This window comes from Oncorhynchus mykiss, chromosome 17, assembly GCF_013265735.2.
Source record: "Oncorhynchus mykiss isolate Arlee chromosome 17, USDA_OmykA_1.1, whole genome shotgun sequence".
NCBI classification, from domain to species: Eukaryota; Metazoa; Chordata; class Actinopteri; order Salmoniformes; family Salmonidae; genus Oncorhynchus; species Oncorhynchus mykiss.
The window spans coordinates 93,495,024-93,514,202 of record NC_048581.1 but is presented as its reverse complement, the minus strand read 5'-3'; the positions used below and the strand labels follow the sequence as shown (position 1 = coordinate 93,514,202).

The 19,179-nt window shown below is 40.8% G+C and overlaps 1 pseudogene; it reads left to right on the top strand.

The window, feature by feature from the left end:
- The first annotated feature begins 10,937 nt into the window (after positions 1–10,937).
- LOC110493308 lies at positions 10,938–14,003 on the top strand (annotated as a pseudogene).
- The last annotated feature ends 5,176 nt before the right edge of the window (positions 14,004–19,179 follow it).

The window sequence follows — 19,179 nt, the reverse complement described above, 5'->3', positions numbered from 1 at the left end:
TTGATATATATGTTGAAGAGGGTGGTGCTTAAGCTGCATCCCTGTTTCACCCCACGGCCCTGTGAGAATAATTTTTTGTTGTTGTCAATGTTAACCGCACACTTGTTTGTTAATGGATTTTATAATGTCGTATGTTTTACCCCCCCCCCCCCCCCCCCCCCCCCCCCCCACACCACTTTCCATCAGTTTGTATAGCAGACCCTCATGCAAAATTAAGTCTAAGGATTTTTTAAAAATCAACAAAGCATGAGAAGACTTTGCCTTTGTTTGTCAGTTAGGGTGTGCAGGGTGAATACGTGGTCTGTCGTATGATCATTTAGTAAAAAGCCAATTTGACTTTTGCTTAGTACATTGTTTTCATTGAGAATATGTACGAGTCTGCGGTTAATGATAATGCAGAGGAATTTCCAAGGTTACTGTTGACGCATATTCCACGGTAGTTATTATGGTCAAGTTTGTCTCCACTTTTGTGGATTGGGGTGATCAGTCCTTGGTTTCAAATATTGGGGAAGATGCCAGAGCAAAGGATGATGTTAAAGAGTTTAAGTATAGCCAGTTGGAATTTGTGGTCTGTATTTCATTGATACCATCAAAACCACAGTCCTTTTTGGGTTGGAGGGTTTGTATGTTGTCCTGTAGTTCATTCAACGTAATTGGAGAATCCAGTGGGTTCTGATAGTCTTTGATGGTTGATTCTAAGATTTGTATTTGATCATGTATATGTTTTTGCTGTTTGTTCATTGTTATAGAGCCAAAAAGATTGGAGAAGTGGTTTAACCATACATTTCCATTTTGGATACATAATTCTTCGTGTTTGTTTCAGTGTTTTCCAATTTTCCCAGAAGTGGTTAGTCTATGGATTCTTCAATTACATTGAGCTGATTTCTGACGTGATGTTCCTTTTTCCGTAGTGTATTTCTGTATTGTTTTAGTCATTCACCATAGTGAAGGCTCAGGTTTTCTGGGTCTCAATTTTTTTGGTTGGACAGGTTTCTCAATTTCTTTCTTAGGTTTTTGCATTCTTCATCAATCATTTGTCATTGTTGTTCATTTTTCTTCGGTTTTCTGTTTGATTTTTGGATTTCATAGGGAAGCTGAAAGGTCAAATATGCTGTTTAGATTTTCTACTGCCAAGTTTACATCTTCACTATTACAGTGGAATGTTTTGTCCAGGAAGTTGTCTAAAAGGGATTGAATTTGTTGTTGCCCAATTATTTTTTTAATTAGGTTTCCACACTACTTTCCTTCCATCTATAGCATTTCTTAATATTACTCAGTTCCTTTGGCTTTGATGCCTCATGATTGAGTATTGCTTTGTTCAAGTAGACTGATTTTGTTGTGATCTGATCAGGGTGTCAGTGGGCTGACTGTGAACGCTCTGAGAGACTCTGGGTTGAGGTCAGTGATAAAGTAGTCTATAGTACTACTGCCAAGAGATGAGCTATAGGATATACCTACCATAGGAGTCTCCTCGAAGCCTACCATTGGCTATGTACAGACCCAGTGTGCGACGGAGTTGTGACCTGTTTTTGTTGGTTATGTTGTGTCTAGGGGGGCGGAGGGAATGCTGTTACCTCCAGGCAGGTGTTTGTCCCCCTGTGTGCTGAGGGTGTCAGGTTCTTGTCTGGTTCTGGTATTTTAGGTCACCACAGACTAGTACATGTCCCTGGACCTGGAAATGATTGATTTCCCCCTTCAGGATGGAGAAGCTGTCTTCATTAAAGTATGGGGATTCTAGTGTAGCACACAGGAGGACATTCTTCTCTGTTAAGATAATTTCCTTTTGAATTTCTAGTCAAATGTAAAATGTTCCTATTTTTATTAATTTATTGGAGTGAGTTAGATCTGCTCTATACCAAATTAGCATAATTTGAGTCCCTTCCCTGTTTCACACTTGGTAGTTTGGTGGATGGGACTACCAGCTCTCTGTAACCTAGAGTGCAACCAGTGGGTCCCTCTCCTCTATACCAGGTTTCACACCTGGTAGTATGGTGGATGGGACTACCAGCCCTCCGTAAGCTAGAGAGCAACCAGTGGGTTTGTCTCCTCTATACCAGGTTTCACACGGTCCTCAGACAGAAGGTCTAAGGAGCGCTGGGTGAACCTAGTTGGTCAGACAGAAGGTCTAGGGCGCACTGGGTGTTCGGACACCAGAGTTTAGACACTCTCTTGTATATATTTCCAGTTTGAGTCCATAAGGAGTACAATCTGTGTTATGTTTGTCCTCAGTGGGTGTGGGGGGGGGGGGGGGGGGGGGTTGTCAGGAGAGCTATCAAGGTTGCTGATGGGGGGTGCTCAGAAGGGTCTGTCCCTCTGATTTTGACGCTATGGTCAGGTGGACTGTTCTGCTATGGTGTCTAGACTTTTGTCGGGAGCTGAGGTGGGCTGTTCTGCTGGCTTCTCTGTGGGGGTGGCCACCTCTCTAGTAGGTTGTTCTCTGTCACATGCCGTCCCCCTCACCCTCTCTTCCATCCCCCTCGCCCTCTCTTCCATCCCCCTCGCCCTCTCTTCCATCCCCCTCGCCCTCTCTTCCATCCCCCTCGCCCTCTCTTCCATCCCCCTCGCCCTCTCTTCCATCCCCCTCGCCCTCTCTTCCATCCCCCTCGCCCTCTCTTCCTTCCCCCTCGCCCTCTCTTCCTTCCCCCTCGCCCTCTCTTCCAGCCCCCTCGCCCTCTCTTCCAGCCCCCTCGCCCTCTCTTCCAGCCCCCTCGCCCTCTCTTCCAGCCCCCTCGCCCTCTCTTCCAGCCCCCTCGCCCTCTCTTCCAGCCCCCTCGCCCTCTCTTCCTTCCCCCTCGCCCTCTCCTCCAGCAGTCTGATCCTCTCCTCTAGTGCTCTGAACTTCTCCTGCTTTTTCTCCTGTTGTAGTTGTCTCACCACAGTCCAGAGTGTAGATATATCTCTCTCCACCTCCAGCTCTCCGGGTCTGGTTAAGGGGGTGGTGTTGTGCTGGACTGTTGTCTGGGTCTGTGCTGACTGGGGTGTAATCACCTGCCTCACCTCCAACTGGGTGAATTTATCTTTCATTTCAATGAGGGGGTAGTACTCTGTGCTGGGAGGTTGACTTTCCGCCAGGGGTGGCTCGTCTGTGGGGTTATATAATGAAGAGGTCTGGTCTGACCCGCTCGGGGTGGGCGTATCTTTCTCAATGGAGAGCTTCTCCTGCTGGGCTATTTCTTTGATTAGGTGAAAACTAGAACTGTTTGGGGTTGGCCTGTACCAATACTGTTCCAGACTTATGAAGATTTATATTAGCTGACTCAGAGGTCCTCATTGTCTTAATATTCTGAGTTTCCACCCCTCATTAACACCCCCCTCTTAACACAGTGGTAGTGTGCTAATATAGCACTGTGCCATGCCAAGGGATGATCAGTGTGGAAGCCCATTTTTATAATAGTCAGCAAAAAGTGTCTTGATTTTTCCACAAGGAGCTCCATTTTGTACTCTTTTCTTGCCTTATCATTTTTTTACATACAGAGGGTACTGTATTTTAATTACCTCTGAACAGCGGGAGGCAGCTTCAAAGCCCTCTGCATTTGGTTTGGGGTAGCCGGTTGGATTCTCCTGCCATTGTTGGGCTAAAGGTCTCTGACACCTCTCATCTGACACGTCAGTGCTAGTTGAAGTTGTATCTCCTTGTCCTAGCAGGCTTGGTAGTCCAACTCAGCATTCAGTCCTCATAAAGTAAAATATATAATTGTAATGTATTCATGGCTTTTGAATATAAAATACAGCTTCAGACTAAACATTATTCACTCAGTTCCAGGTTGGATGGTGTTTTCTGTTGGTTTGCCAGAGCATTTGCTGTATAGCTTGGGCCTTCCAGGTAATTCCGTCCAAAAACAGGTTGCATGTTTTGATCTGGAGCGAAGGTTATGCTGTGGAGGGTAGAATCCTGTACTTGTCCCTGCCCCAAAAAAATCCCAGGTTATCTAACTCCAAATCTATATTTTACTGCTTTCCACACAGAGCCCCCTCCCCCGTCACTCAAGGAGCTCGTTTGTTGTTGCTTGACCTCGAGACACTTGTGTTCAGTCTGCATGGTCAATTCAACAATGTTGATGACGTTGTTGTTTCCACTTTCATCTTAATATAAATTGACAAACATCCTATAATTAGAATATTGGTTTGCTTTTATTACATCTGCAAACAGCTAGTTTGTATTTTCTTAGCATGTTAAGCTAAATTGTGTTAGCCACTAATGCTAATTGCTAGTTAGCTGGCTACGTAGCTAGCTAATACAGCCTGATACCAGTACTGGTGGAGGCTTAAATCAGCATGTTGTTTGTGCAACAGTATCTTCTAAATCAAAGAGGAATAGGCGAAGCATGAATAGGTTGGCTATATGAATAAAGATTTAATGTAGCCAAAGATTATAGGGTCCCCTAGGAAACACTGAACATCACTTTGGTTCCTACCCTGTCACAAAAATTTGTCTGTGGCATTTTCATTCGTTGTCATGTCAAACAACACTGTAATCAAAGTGGCCACTATTATTTATATTCTAACTATAGAATTAGAATAAACATTATATTTCCATGATTCCAAAAGTTCACCCAAGTGTTTTGATCTAAATCGCAATTGCAACATTTGGTTTAAAATAAGGCCTAGTATTATTGCCCATATTGTGGCAGTGTGGAAATGATCTCAAATGAGTGCAGGAAATGATTGTTGAATTGAACAGTATAAACCAATCAGAATGGAGAAGGACCCTTTGAAATAATGTAGAATATATGTGTTGCCACCCTAGGGTTATGCACTACTCATGAAGCAGATTTAGAACTTTTATTAATCAAAAAACATAAAATACCATGATATTTTGGCCATATCGCCCAGCCCTACTAGCTATATTGACAAGGGTCTGTGTGTGAGTATATGTTAGGGTTATATATATATATATATGTATATGTTAGGGTTATATATGTATATGTTAGGGTTATATATATATATATATATGTGTATATGTTAGGGTTATATATGTATATGTTAGGGTTATATATATATATATGTATATGTTAGGGTTATATATATATATATGTATATGTTAGGGTTATATATGTATATGTTAGGGTTATATATATATATATATGTATATGTTAGGGTTATATATATATATATATGTATATGTTAGGGTTATATATGTATATGTTAGGGTTATATATATATATATGTATATGTTAGGGTTATATATATATGTATATGTTAGGGTTATATATATATATGTATATGTATATGTTAGGGTTATATATGTATATGTTAGGGTTATATATGTATATGTTAGGGTTATATATGTATATGTTAGGGTTATATATATATATATATGTATATGTTAGGGTTATATATGTATATGTTAGGGTTATATATATATATATATATGTGTATATGTTAGGGTTATATATGTATATGTTAGGGTTATATATATATATATGTATATGTTAGGGTTATATATATATATGTATATGTTAGGGTTATATATGTATATGTTAGGGTTATATATGTATATGTTAGGGTTATATATATATATATATGTATATGTTAGGGTTATATATATATATGTATATGTTAGGGTTATATATGTATATGTTAGGGTTATATATATATATATGTATATGTTAGGGTTATATATGTATATGTTAGGGTTATATATATATATATATATGTATGTATATGTTAGGGTTATATATATATATATATATATGTATATGTTAGGGTTATATATATATATGTATATGTTAGGGTTATATATATATATATGTATATGTTAGGGTTATATATGTATATGTTAGGGTTATATATATGTATATGTTAGGGTTATATATATATATATGTATATGTTAGGGTTATATATATATATATATATGTATATGTATATGTTAGGGTTATATATGTATATGTTAGGGTTATATATATATATGTATATGTTAGGGTTATATATGTATATGTTAGGGTTATATATATATATATATGTATATGTTAGGGTTATATATGTATATGTTAGGGTTATATATATGTATATGTTAGGGTTATATATGTATATGTTAGGGTTATATATGTATATGTTAGGGTTATATATATATATATATATATGTATATGTTAGGGTTATATATGTATATGTTAGGGTTATATATATATATATATATATGTATATGTTAGGGTTATATATATATGTATATGTTAGGGTTATATATATATATATGTATATGTATATGTTAGGGTTATATATGTTAGGGTTATATATGTATATGTTAGGGTTATATATATATATATATGTATATGTTAGGGTTATATATGTATATGTTAGGGTTATATATATATATATATATGTGTATATGTTAGGGTTATATATGTATATGTTAGGGTTATATATATATATATGTATATGTTAGGGTTATATATATATATATGTATATGTTAGGGTTATATATGTATATGTTAGGGTTATATATATATATATATGTATATGTTAGGGTTATATATATATATATATGTATATGTTAGGGTTATATATGTATATGTTAGGGTTATATATATATATATGTATATGTTAGGGTTATATATATATGTATATGTTAGGGTTATATATATATATGTATATGTATATGTTAGGGTTATATATGTATATGTTAGGGTTATATATGTATATGTTAGGGTTATATATGTATATGTTAGGGTTATATATATATATATATGTATATGTTAGGGTTATATATGTATATGTTAGGGTTATATATATATATATATATGTGTATATGTTAGGGTTATATATGTATATGTTAGGGTTATATATATATATATGTATATGTTAGGGTTATATATATATATGTATATGTTAGGGTTATATATGTATATGTTAGGGTTATATATGTATATGTTAGGGTTATATATATATATATATGTATATGTTAGGGTTATATATATATATGTATATGTTAGGGTTATATATGTATATGTTAGGGTTATATATATATATATGTATATGTTAGGGTTATATATGTATATGTTAGGGTTATATATATATATATATATATGTATGTATATGTTAGGGTTATATATATATATATATATATGTATATGTTAGGGTTATATATATATATGTATATGTTAGGGTTATATATATATATATGTATATGTTAGGGTTATATATGTATATGTTAGGGTTATATATATGTATATGTTAGGGTTATATATATATATATGTATATGTTAGGGTTATATATATATATATATATGTATATGTATATGTTAGGGTTATATATGTATATGTTAGGGTTATATATATATATATGTATATGTTAGGGTTATATATATATATGTATATGTTAGGGTTATATATATATATGTATATGTTAGGGTTATATATGTATATGTTAGGGTTATATATATATATATATGTATATGTTAGGGTTATATATATATATATGTATATGTTAGGGTTATATATGTATATGTTAGGGTTATATATATATATATATATATGTATATGTTAGGGTTATATATATATATATATATATGTTAGGGTTATATATGTATATGTTAGGGTTATATATATATATGTATATGTTAGGGTTATATATGTATATGTTAGGGTTATATATATATATGTATATGTTAGGGTTATATATGTATATGTTAGGGTTATATATATATATGTATATGTTAGGGTTATATATATATATATATGTATATGTTAGGGTTATATATGTATATGTTAGGGTTATATATATATATATATGTATATGTTAGGGTTATATATGTATATGTTAGGGTTATATATATATATGTATATATATATATATATATATTATATATATATATATATACATGACTCTTTTTCTCTCTCTGACTTCTGCAGGGTCCTCCACTGAAGCTGCTTGTTCCGTGTTGCTACCAAGAACAGATCCCAGGTGTGACAAGAAAAGACCGTGGAATAACAGAGGGAACAGCCTGCCTCTGTTCACCCGGGGAGGAGGGTGGCGGTGTGGGCCGTATGGTAGTGAATAGGAAGGTGGAGACTGGGGATATATGGTGAGTGTCAATAAGAGTAAGTGACAATCCATGTCTTATGAAGGAGGTGAAATGTGACGAAATCGGCTACAACAGTTAGGACAGGTCAGTGGTAGCCTGATCCCAGATCTGCTAGGACAGGTCAGTGGTAGCCTGATCCCAGATCTGCTAGGACAGGTCAGTGGTAGCCTGATCCCAGATCTGTTTGTGCTGTCATGTGACAATGAGTAGGTCTAACAGTTGGCTTCTATAACATATATGATCCAGTTGGCAAGACAGTACAAACAGGCCTTGGGCCAGACTAGATGGTACAGACGGGCCCTGGGCCAGACTGGACGGTACAAACGGGCCTTGGGCCAGACTAGACGGTACAGACGGGCCTTGGGCCAGACTAGATGGTACAGACGGGCCCTGGGCCAGGCTGGACGGTACAGGCGGTACATCAATACCGGTATATAGTCAAATACAGTATACCACTCAGCCATGAGAGTATCACATTCATGCACCAATTTAATTCATTTCATTTGGGCTAGATCAAAAGTGGTGGCTAGAAATGATCCACACACAGAGCCTTCAGAAAGTATTCACACCCCTTGACTGATACAGAGCCTTCAGAAGGTATTCACACCCCTTGACTGGTACAGAGCCTTCAGAAGGTATTCACACCCCTTGACTGGTACAGAGCCTTCAGAAGGTATTCACACCCCTTGACTGATACTGAGCCTTCAGAAGGTATTCACACCCCTTGACTGGTACAGAGCCTTCAGAAAGTATTCACACCCCTTGACTGGTACAGAGCCTTCAGAAGGTATTCACACCCCTTGACTGGTACAGAGCCTTCAGAAGGTATTCACACCCCTTGATTGTTACAGAGCCTTCAGAAGGTATTCACACCCCTTGACTGGTACAGAGCCTTCAGAAGGTATTCACACCCCTTGACTGATACAGAGCCTTCAGAAGGTATTCACACCCCTTGACTGGTACAGAGCCTTCAGAAGGTATTCACACCCCTTGACTGGTACAGAGCCTTCAGAAGGTATTCACACCCCTTGACTGGTACAGAGCCTTCAGAAGGTATTCACACCCCTTGACTGGTACAGAGCCTTCAGAAGGTATTCACACCCCTTGACTGATACTGAGCCTTCAGAAAGTATTCACACCCCTTGACTGGTACAGAGCCTTCAGAAGGTATTCACACCCCTTGACTGGTACAGAGCCTTCAGAAGGTATTCACACCCCTTGACTGGTACAGAGCCTTCAGAAGGTATTCACACCCCTTGACTGGTACAGAGCCTTCAGAAGGTATTCACACCCCTTGACTGGTACAGAGCCTTCAGAAAGTATTCACACCCCTTGACTGGTACAGAGCCTTCAGAAAGTATTCACACCCCTTGACTGGTACAGAGCCTTCAGAAGGTATTCACACCCCTTGACTGGTACAGAGCCTTCAGAAGGTATTCACACCCCTTGACTGATACAGAGCCTTCAGAAAGTATTCACACCCCTTGACTGGTACAGAGCCTTCAGAAGGTATTCCCACCCCTTGACTGGTACAGAGCCTTCAGAAGGTATTCACACCCCTTGACTGGTACAGAGCCTTCAGAAAGTATTCACACCCCTTGACTGGTACAGAGCCTTCAGAAGGTATTCCCACCCCTTGACTGGTACAGAGCCTTCAGAAGGTATTCACACCCCTTGACTGGTACAGAGCCTTCAGAAAGTATTCACACCCCTTGACTGGTACAGAGCCTTCAGAAGGTATTCACACCCCTTGACTGGTACAGAGCCTTCAGAAAGTATTCACACCCCTTGACTGGTACAGAGCCTTCAGAAGGTATTCACACCCCTTGACTGGTACAGAGCCTTCAGAAGGTATTCACACCCCTTGACTGGTACAGAGCCTTCAGAAAGTGTTCACACCCCTTGACTGGTACAGAGCCTTCAGAAGGTATTCACACCCCTTGACTGATACAGAGCCTTCAGAAAGTATTCACACCCCTTGACTGATACAGAGCCTTCAGAAGGTATTCACACCCCTTGACTGATACAGAGCCTTCAGAAAGTATTCACACCCCTTGACTGGTACAGAGCCTTCAGAAGGTATTCACACCCCTTGACTGGTACAGAGCCTTCAGAAAGTATTCACACCCCTTGACTGGTACAGAGCCTTCAGAAGGTATTCACACCCCTTGACTGGTACAGAGCCTTCAGAAGGTATTCACACCCCTTGACTGGTACAGAGCCTTCAGAAAGTATTCACACCCCTTGACTGGTACAGAGCCTTCAGAAGGTATTCACACCCCTTGACTGATACAGAGCCTTCAGAAAGTATTCACACCCCTTGACTGATACAGAGCCTTCAGAAGGTATTCACACCCCTTGACTGATACAGAGCCTTCAGAAAGTATTCACACCCCTTGACTGGTACAGAGCCTTCAGAAGGTATTCACACCCCTTGACTGGTACAGAGCCTTCAGAAGGTATTCACACCCCTTGACTTAATCTACATTTTGTTGTTACAGCCTGAATTTAAAATGTATTATTTTTCTCACCCATTAACACACAATAACTCATAATGACGAAGTGAAAACATGTTTTTAGAAATGTTTGCAAATGTATTGAAAATGAAGTACAGAAATGCCTCATTTCCATTCACACCCCTGAGTCAATATTTTGTAGAAACAGTTTTCTCCAATCACAGCCATTAAACTCTGTAACTGTTTTAAAGTCACCATTGGCCTCATGGTGAAAACCTTGAGCAGTTTCCTTCCTCTCCGGCAACTGAGTTAGGAAGGACGCCTGTATTTTCATATTGACTGGGTGTATTGATACAGCATCCAAAGTGTAATTTAATAATAGGCTGTAACACCAGAATGTGGATTAAGTCAAGGAATACTTTCTGTAGGCACTGTAATGTGTTTGTCTCTGTCTATAGATGACTGACCCGGTGACCCTCAACGTGGGTGGCTGTCTGTACACCACGTCCCAGTCCACCCTGCAGCGCTACCCTGACTCCCTGCCAGGGGGCCATGTTCCACTGGGACTTCATCCACCACACACGGCTCTCAGGTACTTTGCCACAGTTCTGTAGGTATGCAGTGCATTTGGAAAATGTTCCACATTTTGTTACGTGACAGCCTTATTCTAAAATAGATTAAATTGTTTTTTCCCCTCATTAATCTACCTACAATACCCCAGAATGACAAAGCAAAAACTGTTGTTTGTTTTTTTTAAATTGTGCAAATGTATTAAAAATAAATAACTGATATCATATTTACATAAGTATTCAGACACTTTACTCAGTACTTTGTTGAAGCACCTTCAGCAGCGACTACAGCCTCAAGTCTTCTTGGGTATGATGCTCTCAAGCTCTGTCAGGTTAGATGGGGACCGTTGCTACACAGCTATTTTCAGGTCTCTCCAGAGATGTTCGATCGGGTTTAAGTCCTGGGTCTGGCTGGGCCACTCAAGGACATTCAGAGACTTGTCCCGAAGCCACTCCTGTGTTTTGGCTGTGTGCTTAGGGTCGTTATCCTGTTTTGAAGGTGAACCATCTCCCCATTCTTAACCTGCTCCAGGGTGCTTTTCATCAAGGATCTCTCTGTACTTTGTTCCGTTTATCTTTCCCTTGATCCTGACTAGTCTCCCAGTACCTGCCGCTGAGACAACCTCCCCACTGCATGATTGATGAGGGGGAAAATATTCTTTAATTCATTTTATAATAAGGCAGTAATGTACAAAATGTGGAAAAAGTCAAGGGTTCTGAATACTTTCTGAATGCACTGTATATACCGGTATGTCTGCGTGATATGGGAATATGACCATCTTTGATTTGACAGGGACACTACTTCATCGACAGAGATGGGTCCCTCTTCCGCTACGTCCTCAACCTCCTACGCACCTCAGAGCTCACCCTGCCCTGTGACATCACGGAGATGGATCTGCTGCGTAAGGTGTCCTAGGGGTTAGAGCGGTGGGCCTGCAACTGGAGGGTTGCCGGTTCAAATCTGAGCCAGCAGGGGATTATCCTCTTAGTGTGTTTCTCGTGGGTGTTAAGATAAATAAACATTTCAGTATCTTTGTCTTGACATTAAAGTAATATCCTTCTTCTTCTTCTTCTTCTTCTTCTTCTGAGGCAGACTTCTACCAGATCGAGCCATTGATGCAGTCTCTCACCGACACTAAACCCCTCTACCCCCCCCCCCCCCCCCGGACACCTTTTGAGGAGGTGGTGGAGCTCTCGTCAACCAGGAAGCTGTCCAAGTACTCCAACCCTGTTGCCGTCGTCACCATCACCCAGCTCACCATCACCACCAAAGTCCACTCCCTACTGGAGAGGGTGTGTAACAGCGTCACCAAGTGGATCAAACACTATTCCAGTGACTTCCATGTGTCCTTCACCTTTTGGTCGGTGTGACGATCACCAGGAGGTGTCTCTGAGAGTGTTCCTGTTGGACTGTATCTCCAAACAGGGCTTCAGGAACACCAGGGTCCACCAGATGAGTGAGAGGGCCAACGAGAACACAGTGGAGCACCGCAGGACTTTCTGCCGGCTGGCTCGCAAGGTCGACGACTGACCAGGATTATTTGAGGTTCATTTATTGCTGAGTGGACATCAACTCCTTGTACTTACTCCCTGGCTATACGCCTGGTCATAATCTACCCTGGTCATAATCAACCCTGGTCATAATCAACCCTGGCTGTAACCCTGGTCATAATCAACCCTGGCTGTAACCCTGGTCATAATCAACCCTGGTCATAATCAACCCTGGCTGTAACCCTGGTCATAATCAAACCTGGCTGTAACCCTGGTCATAATCAACCTTGGCTGTAACCCTGGTCATAATCACCCCTGATTGTAACTCTGGTCATAATCACCCTGGCTGTAACCCTGGTCATAATCAACCCTGGCTGTAACCCTGGTCATAATCAACCCTGGCTGTAACCCTGGTCATAATCACCCTGGCTGTAATTCTGGTCATAATCACCCTGGTCATAATCAACCCTGGCTGTAACCCTGGCTATAACCCTGGTCTTAATCACCCTGGTTGTAACCCTGGTCATAATCACCCTGGCTGTAACCCTGGCTGTAACCCTGGTCATAATCAACCCTGGTCTTAATCACCCTGGTTGTAACCCTGGTCATAATCATCCTGGCTGTAACCCTCGTCATAATCATCCTGGCTGTAACCCTGGTCATAAACAACCCTGGTTGTAACCCTGATCATAATCACCCTGGCTGTAACCCTGGTCATAAACAACCCTGGTTGTAACCCTTGTCATAATCACCCTGGTTGTAATCCTGATCATAATCAATCAATGATGGGGCACAACGATACGTTGTGAAATGATGGGGCACAACGATACGTTGTGAAATGATGGGGCACAACGATACATTGTGAAATCCCCCCCCCTCTTTTATTTAACTGAACAACGGTTTCAAAGTTTTGGTCGCTGGCGCTGTAACCCGCCTTGGATCGAGTCCACGATTTGGGACCTGCCTTTTATAAATTGAAGTTGATCACTTAAGAAACACCCCCTTTTGCCCTCCAAACAGCCTCAATTCGTCGGGGCATGGACTCTACAAGGTGTCGAGCATTCCACAGGGATGCTGGCCCATGTTGACTCCAATGCTTCCCACAGTCGTGTTAAGTTGGCTGGATGTCCTTTGGGTGGTGGACCATTCTTGATATACACTAGAAAAACCAGGCAGGACTAGGGCTGTGGCAGTTATATTCTGTCAGGGTTAAGGTCATGTGTTGGGGACCTAAGGGCTGTGGCAGTTATATTCTGTCAGGGTTAAGGTCATGTGTTGGGGACCTAAGGGCTGTGGCAGTTATATTCTGTCAGCTGGTTATTGTCAAGCAGAAGACTGCCGGTCTCACGGTAACCGTTAATGAACATAAACATGTTGATCATCTCCAGGCCTCCATTCAAGCTGATGATGCACCTTTGGAATATCTACATTTTGAAGTCTAATAAATCATTTGATTAAACACCATCACAATAAACTCATTTATTTTAGGCAGGTCTAAAGAAACACTATATGAAGAAAATGTATTTCAGAAGAACAGTATATGAGTTGGCCTGCTATGTTATCTGGCTATAGACTGTAGGCTTGTTCATTTATCAGACTAGATACTGTGTTATCTGGCTATAGACTGTAGGCTTGTTCATTTATCAGACTAGATAATGTATGTTATCTGGCTATAGACTTGTTGATTTATCAGACTAGATACTGTATGTTATCTGGCTATAGACTTGTTCATTTATCAGACTAGATACTGCATGTTATCTGGCTATAGGCTGTAGGCTTGTTCATTTATCAGACTAGATACTGTATGTTATCTGGCTATAGACTTGTTCATTTATCAGACTAGATACTGTATGTTATCTGGCTATAGACTGTAGGCTTGTTCATTTATCAGACTAGATACTGTATGTTATCTGGCTATAGACTTGTTCATTTATCAGACTAGATACTGTATGTTATCTGGCTATAGACTTGTTCATTTATCAGACTAGATACTGCATGTTATCTGGCTATAGGCTGTAGGCTTGTTCATTTATCAGACTAGATACTGTATGTTATCTGGCTATAGACTTGTTCATTTATCAGACTAGATACTGTATGTTATCTGGCTATTGACTGTAGACTAGTTCATTTAGCAGACAAGATATGTTTATAAATCCTGTACCATTATTTTATACTGTAAAACACTTACAGTATCAACTTTTTGTGCAATTGGCATGCTGACAGCAGGAATGTCTACCAGAGCTGTTGCCAGATAATTTAATGTTAATTTCTCTGCCATAAGCTGCCTCCATCGTTTTAGAGAATTTGGCAGTACGTCCAACCGGCCTCACATCCGCAGACCAGCCCAGGACCTCCACATCTGGCTTCTTCACATGCAGGATCGTCTGAGACCAGCCAACGGGACAGCTGATGAAACTGAGGAGTATTTCTGCCTGTAATAAAGCCCTTTTGTGGGGGAAAAACTAATTCTGATTGACTGGGCCTTGTTCCCAAGTGGATTGGCCGGTGCCCACCCAAGCCCACCCATGGCTGCGCCCCTGCCCAGTCATGTGAAAGCCATAGATAAGGGCCTAAAAAATGTATTTCAGTTGACTGATTTCCTTATATGAACTGTAAATCAGTCAAATTGTTGCATGTTGTGTGTATATATTTTTTCCAGTATATTACTGAACATCTTTCTGCCCACCCACTTAGCATGTCCAATGAACCAGTGCACTTGAAGAAAGTGACAGCTTTTTCTGGCACTGAATTTATTCAAAACTGAAGGGGACTGGGGGAGAGAATGAGAGGAAGGGGGAGAGAACGAGGGCATAGGGAGAGAAAGGGAGACTGGAATTGGAACTCAAATCAAGCCCAACTGGGCACCGAACAGAACCAGAGAGAAAGAGGCGAAGCAAAAGGTTTAAGCCTCCCAAAATCTGTCCACGAAAATAAGACCCCATAGTGAGGACATTTTGCATAGAGGTCATAGAGCGTAGCCGCAGGAAGTAGGGGTGCTGAGCACGCCGCTGCACATATGCACTGAATTAAGTAGACGCATGTGACATTTTAGGCAACTTAGGTAAAATGACTTTATATCACAGTTGTGCCCATGGTCATTGAGGATTCATTATATTTCTATGAGAGGATCATCGTGGATATAACCCGTTTTAGCATGGACATTGCCATTGAGGGCTCCCGCCATTTTAAAGTAGTCAACTGGGTGGAGATTCTTATGAGTTGGGAGATATCAGCCAATGAAGAAGAATAGAATTGCCAACTTTAAAACAGGATTTGGAACCAGTTGAGGGATCAGAACTGAAAAACATAAAATAATGAAATATTTCAAGGAACATAAATAGAGCCAGGAACAAAAGTGATCTATAGCGTTGTTTTAAAAGCATGGAAACCGGTGAACAACATTTTATGTTCCAGGCATTTTATTCCACTTCCACAAAAAAACGCAACAAAGTGCTTATGCCAAGCCCTCACTCTGTCACTCAGAAACTTATTCCAGCGTCTGCCTGTGTAACGGATGTGAAACGCTAGCTTAGTTAGCGGTGGTGCGCGCTAAATAGCGTTTTAATCGGTGACGTCACTTGCTCTGAGACCTTGAACTACGAAGCATCGTTACCCATCGCTCCACAAAAGCTCTGCAAGAGTCGCGGGACGGTCTAAAGTTATACTGTTACACCTGCAAGCTAAAAATCTGCCGGTGTTTGTGAGTGTTTAGGCTACCTGCCACTCCCCCATCCGAAGCATAGGTTACTCTACTGACGTTACCATAGGTTACTGTACTGACCTGATGTTACCATAGGTTACTGTACTGACCTGATGTTACCATAGGTTACTGTACTGACCTGATGTTACCATAGCTTACTGTACTGACGTTACCATAGGTTACTCTGACGTTACCATAGGTTACTGTACTGACGTTACCATAGGTTACTGTACTGACGTTACCATAGGCTACTGTACTGACGTTACCATAGGTTACTCTACTGACGTTACCATAGGTTACTGTACTGACGTTACCATAGGTTACTGTACTGACGTTACCATAGGCTACTGTACTGACGTTACCATAGGTTACTGTACTGACGTTACCATAGGTTACTGTACTGACCTGACGTTACCATAGGTTACTGTACTGACGTTACCATAGGCTACTGTACTGACGTTACCATAGGTTACTGTACTGACGTTACCATAGGTTACTGTACTGACCTGACGTTACCATAGGCTACTGTACTGACGTTACTTTAGGTTACTGTACTGACGTTACCATAGGTTACTGTACTGACGTTACCATAGGCTACTGTACTGACGTTACCATAAGTTACTGTACTGACGTTACCATAGGTTACTGTACTGACGTTACCATAGGCTACTGTACTGATGTTACCATAGGTTACTGTACTGACATTACCATAGGCTACTGTACTGACCTGACGTTACCATAGGTTACTGTACTGACATTACCATAGGCTACTGTACTGACCTGACGTTACCATAGGTTACTGTACTGACGTTACCATAGGCTACTATACTGACCTGACGTTACCATAGGCTACTGTACTGAACTGACGTTACCATAGGTTACTGTACTGACGTTACCATAGGCTACTGTACTGATGTTACCATAGGTTACTGTACTGACATTACCATAGGCTACTGTACTGACCTGACGTTACCATAGGTTACTGTACTGACGTTACCATAGGCTACTATACTGACCTGACGTTACCATAGGCTACTGTACTGAACTGACGTTACCATAGGTTACTGTACTGACGTTACCATATTTTACTGTACTGACGTTTGAAGTGTGAGAAGATAGGGAAAGAGGTGTTTTATTAGCTAGAGAACATCGAATTCACTTTTTTTAAACTATTGAAGGATACTGTAAGCCTAGTTATCACTTTTCACAATGGATTTATTCATTACACTAAGGTAAGATGTGTTTTTAATTCTGGTGCCGCTCTGAAACTCAAGCTTGCTAGTGTAAGGGACGTCACACTGCTCGCTTAGCAGTACAACTTCCTCCCGATTCGGCCCAAACTTACCAGTCGGTGCCACACGAACAGCTAGCTATTTGCTGGCGCAAGTTGGGACATTTCAGGCTGAGAAGTAAGTTTCACACATCCCTATGTGCAACAGTCACTACTCAAATGTACTCAACAGTGCCCCCCAGCTGTAGATCCAGGTCATTGCACCACTGTGAAGGACTTGCTCCGAATACAACAGGTGTAAGTAAACCTTACTGTGAAATGCTGACTTACAAGCCCTTAACCAACAATGCAATATTCAAGAAATACAGTTAAGAAAATATTTACTAAATTAACTAAAGCAAAAATATATATATATAAAATAAAAAGTAACAAGAAAATTGCATAATAATAACAAGGCTATATGCAGGGGGTATCGGTACTGAGCCAATCTGTGGCGGTACAGGTTAGTCGAGGTCAGTTGTAAAGTGACTGTGCATAGATAATGTGCAGTGGGGGGAGGGTCGATGTAAACAGTCCCGATGGCCATTTGATGAATTGTTCAGCAGTCTTAAGGCTTGGGGGTAGAAGCTGTTAAGGAGCCTTTTGTTCCTAGACTCCGGTACTGCCCGGTAGCAGAGAGAACAGTCTATGACCATTTTTTGGCCCTTCCTCTGACACCGCCTAGTATATAGGTCCTGGATGTCAGGAAGCTTGGCCCCAGTTACGTACTGCACAGCATCTGACGCACTACCCGGGTAGTGCCTTACAGTCAGATGCCGAGCTATTGCCATACCAGGTGGGGATGCAACCACTGCTTGCTTAGCAAGTACCACCTTCTCCCGATTTGGCCCAGACCTGGCACAAATTTGGGACCTCTGCCTTGCTAGCACACATGACTGCCTTCCTGAAGTGTCTTACCAGTTGGTGCAATTCGAAAAGTGAGCTATACACTGGTGCAAGTGGGGACATTTTAGGCTGAGGAGTAAGTTTCACACATCCCCATGTGCAACACTAGCTCAAAGGATATTCAAGATTCCTTCATAGAAGCCTCTCGTCCTAGGTATAATTCTATGGACCTAATTCAGATAATGCTTGTAATAAAATGCTTAGCGCTTCAAGCCTGCTCCTCAACCCTCTCTCTCGCTCTCTCCCCACCTGTAAAATTTCTGTCACATTTTGCAACATAAGCTACACTTCTCTGTCCATCATGCATGAGAACAACTAGCTTGCCTGCTCCATCCGCACTGATTGGTGAAGTCATTGAATGAGCTAAAGGTAAAAATTGGTTGATTTCACAGGTTAAAAAAGGAACAGAAAGGAGCAATATAAACCACTACTTTTGGGGGGTTAAGATCCGGTTCAGAACTTTATTTTGCTGGTCAGAAACACTGGAACAGAACAAAAAAATAGTGGTTCTGTTCAAAACGAAACGATTGGACAATAATTTCGGTTCCAACCCCTGCGAAGCCCATGTTGTCACAGACGCTATAATGGCACAGATACAAAGATGAGTCCTCTACCTATATTTATGGCCTGTTGTGCACTCGCGTATCTGCCGTCTCATTGGCTAGAATGGTCCCACCTGATCTCGTCTCCTCCCGCCTGCTTTACATATTTGTGGACATCTATTGCCATTATTAGACTGGTCACGCGAATATCTTGTCAATATA